This window comes from Phacochoerus africanus, chromosome 7, assembly GCF_016906955.1.
Source record: "Phacochoerus africanus isolate WHEZ1 chromosome 7, ROS_Pafr_v1, whole genome shotgun sequence".
Lineage (NCBI taxonomy): Eukaryota > Metazoa > Chordata > Mammalia > Artiodactyla > Suidae > Phacochoerus > Phacochoerus africanus.
In genome coordinates, this window is record NC_062550.1 from 10,177,153 (window position 1) to 10,183,784 (window position 6,632).

Here is a 6,632-nt window from a genome sequence, read left to right on the forward strand (position 1 = left end):
ACATATGGTCTCAAGTCCAGCCCCTCTGACCTCAGCCAGAACTTGGAGCACATCTCGCTTCCAGGCAGACCCCTGGGGATGGGGACACAGAGGCCCACGGCTGTCACTGCATAGTTCTCACTCAGACCTCAGATTGGGAATTACTCTCCCTGTTTTTTTTTTTTTAATTAATTAATTTATTTTTATTCTTTCTGATTTTGGCCATGCCCATGGCACATGGAAATTCCTGGACCAGGGATCAAACCTGCAGCACAGTGGCGGCCCAAGCTGCTGCAGTGACAACGCCGGATCCTTAACTTGCTGTGCCACAAGGGAACTTCCGAGGAGTTAACATTTAAACCGAGAAGCCAGGAGTTTCTGTTGTAGCTCTGCAGGTTACCAACCCCACTTGTATTCACGAGGATTTAGGTTTGGATCCCAGGCCTCGCTCAGTGAGTTAAGGATCCGGCATCCCCATGAGCTGTGGCGTGGGTCACAGACATGGCTCACCTCCTGCATTGCTGTGGCTGAGGCACAAATGCAGCTCCTATTTGACCCCTAGCCTGGGAACTTCCACATGCCACAGGTGTGGCTCTGAGAAACAAAAATAAACAAACTGAGAAGCCCGATGTAGGAAGGAGGTCCAGGCAGGGAGAGAATAGCAAGCATAAAGGTCCTGAGGTCATCTAAGACCAGAGCCAGGACTTCCCTTGTGGCACAACAGGCTCGGGTTGCTGCTGTGGCGCTGGTTCGATCCCTGGCCTGGGAACTTCCCCATGCCATGAGCATGGCACAACAAAAAAATCAGACCAGAGCCAGAATTTGACCTCAAGCTTGTGTCTGCACACAGAGTCCATGCTTGGTCCCAGGAACCACAATTTGAGGCGCCACTGCTGACTGAGGAGAGAGTAGGCATCGGAAAGATGGTAGAGCAGATGGAACATATGTATTCAACCCCTTGTGTATGTGGGCAGGGGCAGAAAGGGGGCTCACATTTTCCGAATCAGAACTAGGCCAGAACGAAGATTCTTGCCCTGATTTATGAATGTACAGAAATGAACAGGCTCAAAACGTATTAAAATGCAGCCCTATTTCCCTGTACATTTAATAAATTTATCGAAAAGGATGACCTTTTCGATAAAAGGAAATATAAATTCAGAACAAGTGTAGAGGCCTCTGTTACAGAAAATGATATAATTGGTTGTTTCCAATTAATGCTTTCCCAGAAAATCTGGATTGCCTGAAATAAGGGGACAGCAAAAATAAAATTTGATTCAAGGGAGACTGAGTCACTTCTTGCCTGTGGAGGGAGAGGACTGAGGCCACTAGAGAAGTGAATTTGTCCCTTGGGCTTTTCCATGTCCTAGGGGTGGGGGTGGGAGTGGGGGAGGGGAATCTCCCTCGGGACAGTTTCCTTCACTGCCTTTGTTCTGATTCTATGATAAGGATAATTCACTCCTAGTCATTGATTCACCTGCTGTATGCCATGACTTTTTCATATATAGCCTACCTTTTTTGTGTGTGTGTGCATCTTTTTTTTTTTTTTTTTTTAGGGCCTCACCTGTGGCATATGGAGGTTCCCAGGCTTGGGTCAAATGGAGCTGTAGCTGCTGGCCTACGCCACAGCCACAGCAATGCCAGATTCAAGCCGCATCTGCAACCTACACCACTGGCAACACCAGATCCTTAACCCACTGAGGGAGGCCAGGGATCGAACCTGCATCCTCATGGATACTAGTCAGATTCGTCTCCGCTGAGCCACAATGGGAACTCCCTATATATCCTACCTTTAAAGTAGAGATTAGTCTCCCATTTTACAGAGGAAGAAACTGAGGTCTGGAGAGGTTAAAGCAAATCTCGACTGAGGCCACAGCTTAGCGGAGAGCTAGCATCAAGTTCTGCTTGATCTCCTGGGGTGTACTCCTTTTCTCTGAGGTGACTACCCATGTCAAAATCCCCTGGGGAGCTCATTTAAAAATCCAGGCTCCTGGACAACCTCATATTCAAGCAGGACTCTGGGGGTCTGGCCCTGGAATTTGCAGTCCAAGTTTAGCTGTGCACCAGACCCTGCACCCTGAATCCCCTTTGCCTGCTCTGGTTCCTCAGGGATCTTAGATTCCGATGTGCAAGTCTAGGGTAATACAGACCCACCCTCTGCGGCTTTGTGGGACCACGGTCCCGGGCTTCCCTCAGCCCCAGCTCGACGATCGATCCATCATAACATCAGCCTCCCCCAGCTCTGGTGCTCAGGGTGGGGGCCTCACCTCCTGGTGACTGAGCTGCGTGCCAACCGGGGTTGCGGGGAGTGAAGAGTCTAAGCAACCTCGTTATTCTCCGCCCTGGCCCCGCCCTGTTTCCAGCCGGTAGGAAGATCTGGTTGGAGGTTTCACGGAGCCAGACATTATGACCCTCCCTCCACCAGCTGGAAGGAAACCAGAGCCCCCGGATTTCACCAATAGGAAGGCAATATGCAAATAGTGCCCTGCGTTAATTGGCAGATGGACGGATGCGTTCCATTCATTCTTGCGCTGTGAGACTTGGAGCCTGAGTTTGAGGTAGAGGTTACACATGGAAGCATTTATTGAGCGCCCACCTTGCGCCAAGTCCTGTGTCAGGTCATACAGGCATGAATAAGAGGGGCAAGGCACCACCCTCAGGGAATCTACATTCTAGTAAATTAATAAGCCCCTAAGTGAGTGAACAAGATCGGGGCGGTGTCCGGAAGACAATGCACCAGCAAGCTGTAACACCAGCAGTGCCATTCCTAATCCTCTCTGGGTATATTCTAAGCACAGCAGAGGAGGCCAAGGTCATTCACCAGGGTGGTGGAGTGAGGGGTGAGTCAGGATAGAGCTGAAGAAGGAGGAATTGCTTTTCCTAGAAGAGGGGACGGTCTGTAGCAAGTAAGGTCCTTAGGAACACAGGGAAGTCTGATGTATCTGGAGGGGGTGGTGTGCAGGGCTGGAGGGAGCAGAGTCATGTGACTTTGGGCAAGTCCTTCACCTCTCGCGCCTGTTAGCAGATTCGAGATAACGTGTGAAGTGCATAGCGTATATGTGCACTGAATAAATGGTAAATGAATGAAGAAAGCTCCAGGGAGCTCCTGTAGTGGCTCAGCGGAAACAAATCTGACTAGCATCCATGAGGACACAGGTTTGATTCCTGGCTTCGCTCAGTGGGTTAAGGATCTGACATTCCTGTGAGCTGTGATGTAGGTCGCAGACAAGGCTCAGATCCTGCATGCTGTGGGTAGGCAGGCAGCTGTAGCTCCGATTTGACCCCTAGCCTCCTGGGAACCTCCGTATGCAGAGGGTGCGGCCCTGAAAAGCACAAAAAAAAAAAAAAAAAAAAAGAAAGCAAGCTCCAAGTGGTGACTCCTATTATATTAGGAAAGCCCTCAATTCTCCCTAGGTTTAGGGTTTGGGGTCTTACCCTTTCTCTTCCCTTTCCCCCAAAGTTACACCTTCAGAGCTTCTGTCTTCACTTCTCTCCCTGGAAGTTTACACACTGGCATTTTGTCTTCCTGCCTCCTCAAGGGACAAGGACTCTAAGTACAGCAGGGAAGGCTTGGATAAGCGCCAGGAAAGGACTTCCTTGTCTTTCTGCGTGAGTTGCAGCTGCTGGGGGGAGGGGACAGGGCATGCTTCCCACAGCTTCAGAAAATTCCAGAGCTGGAAGAAAGCTTTTAGATAACTTATCTAGTCCAGAGTTTTTCTTCTTCTTTTTTTTTTCCTGTCTTTTTGCCTTCTCTAGGGCCGCTCCCTCTGCATATAGAGGTTCCCAGGCTAGGAGTCTAATCGGAGCTGTAGCTGCCAGCCTACACCACAGCCAAATCAAGGCGGGATCCGAGCCGTGTCTGTGACTTACACCACAGCTCACAGCAACACTGGATCCTTAACCCACTGAGCAAGGCCAGGGATCGAACCCTCAACCTCATGGTTCCTAGTCAGATTCGTTAACCACTGAGCTATGACAGGAACTCCAATCCAGAGGTTTTCAATCTTTCTTTTGGACAGCTATTCAGTGTAGGAAGTATACTTTACTTCAGGACCCAGGACCAGGGGAACTCAAGGTTTATGGAAGCTGAAGTTTGTAAAAATGTAGAGACCTCTTTAAAAAACCAGAATAGGCGCTTCCGTCGTGACTCAGGGGTTAACGAATCCGACTAGGAACCATGAGGTTGCAGGTTTGGTCCCTGGCCTTGCTCAGTGGGCTAAGGATCCGGTGTTGCTGTGAGCCGTGGTGTAGGTCACAGACATAGCTCAGATCCCGAATTGCTGTGGCTGTGGTGTAGGCCAGTGGCTACAGCTCTGGTGTAGGCCAGTGGCTACAGCTCTGATTCGACCCCTAGCCTGAGAACCTCCATATGCCACGGGAGCAGCCCAAGAAATGGCAAAAAGACAAAAAAAAAAAAGCACCCAAAAAACCCAGAATATAAAATTATTATTGTTGTTGTTGTTGTTGTTGTTATTATTATTACAATTTGCTTTTTGTTTTGTTTTGTTTTGGGTTTCTTTGTTTTGTCTTTTTGCCTTTGCTAGGGCTGCTCCCTTGGCATATGGAGGTCCCCAGGCTAGGGGTTTAATTGGAGCTGTAGCCGCCGGCCTACACCAGAGCCACAGCAACTCGGGATCCGAGCCGCGTCTGCAACCCACACCACAGCTCACGGCAACGCTGGATCCTTAACCCACTGAGCAAGGCCAGGAATTGAACCCGCAACCTCATGGTTCCTAGTTGGATTCATTAACCACTGAACCACAACGGGAACTCCCTATTATAATTTGCTTTTAAGGCTGCACCCATGGCATATGGAGGTTCTCAGGCTAGGGGTGAAGCAAATCTGAGCTACAGCTGCCAGCCTACGCTACAGCCAGAGCAACGCCAGATGTGAACCAACTCTGCAACCTACACCACAGCTCATGGCAACGCCAGATCCTTAACCCCTGAGCGAGGCCAGGGATTGAACCTGCAACCTCATGGTTCCTAGTTGGATTCATTTCCACTGCGCCACGATGGGAACTCCAAAATATAAAATTATTCATGCAGGAGTTCCCATTGTGGCTCATCGGTAATGAACCCAACTAGTATCCATGAGGACTTGGGTTCAATCACTGGCCTTGCTCGGTGGGTTAAGGATCCAGCATTGCTGTGACTGTGGTGTAGGCTGGCAGCTGAAGTTTCAATTCAACCCTGAGCCTGGGAACTTCCATATGCTGCAGGTGCGGCCCTAAAAAGACCAAAAAAAAAAAAAAAAATCTCACATTGACTTTAGAGGGAGAAAAAGAATTCCTATAAATTACAAACTTTAGGCATTCTTGTCGTGGCTTAGTGGTTAACGAATCCGACTAGGAACCATGAGGTTGAGGGTTCTATCCCTGGCCTCGCTCAGGGGGTTAAGGATCCGGTGTTTCCATGAGCTGTGGTGTAGGTTGCAGATGTGGCTCACATCTGGTGTTGCTGTGGCTGTGGTGCAGGCCCGGTGCTACAGCTCTGATTAGACCCCTAGCCTGGGAACCTCTGTAGGCCACGAGTGAGGCCCTAGAAAAGACAAAAGAAAAAAATAAACTTTAAAATTCTGACAAATACCATAATCATAAAGTCAGGACAATAAAAAATTTTTACTTAACTACCTGACATGATGCTTTAAGACTTTGTTTTTTAGACCCCTAGCCTGGGAATCTCCATAGGCTGTGGGTGCGGCCCTAAAAATGCCGCGGATGTGACTCTAAAAAGACAAAAAAAAAGTTGATTTCTTTTGCTTTTTAGGGCCACACCTGCGGCCCATGGAGGTTCCCAGACTAGGGGTCCAATCGGAGTGGCAGCCACCAGCCTACACCACAGCCACAGCAACGCAGGATCTGAGCCTGTGACCTACACCACAGCTCATGGCGACACCGGATCCTTATCCCACTGAGCGAGGCCAGGGATCGAACTTTCATCCTCATGGATGCTTGTCAGACTTGTTACCCGCTGAGCCACGATGGGATGTCCAAAATAGTTTTTTTTTTTTAACAATTTTATTTTATTTTATTATTTTATTATTATTACTTTTTTGTCTTTTTGCTATTTCTTGGGCCGCTCCCGCGGCATATGGAGGTTCCCAGGCTAGGGGTCTAATCGGAGCTGTGGCCGCCAGCCTACGCCAGAGCCACAGCAACGCAGGATCCGAGCCTCGTCTGCAACCTACACCACAGCTCACGGCAACGCCGGATCGTTAACCCACTGAGCAAGGGCAGGGATCGAACCCGCAACCTCATGGTTCCTAGTCGGATTCGTTAACCACTGCGCCATGACGGGAACTCCCAAAAAAGTTTTTTATTATTTTAGAAATTTTTTTTCTCAGCTTCATAATCTGCTATCGGTACTGTCATGTAAATCTTTGGTTTTTAAATTTGTCAAATATGGGAAAACAAATTTTTTGTGTTGTTTCACCAGGAGCTGCAGATTTTGTCAGAGCAAAATGTGACGTGTGTGAGATAAAATCCCATGGTGATCTGTAAGACATTCAAGGTCACACATCGGCGTCCTTGCTGCGTGCTGGGCTGCTGTGGGTTGGCGTTGACAGCAGAGGCGGTCTGATCAACACTATTGCATGTGATTAGCCCCCCGAAAAGAAAATAGCACGCAGTGCATTTATAATGACGTATGCTGTG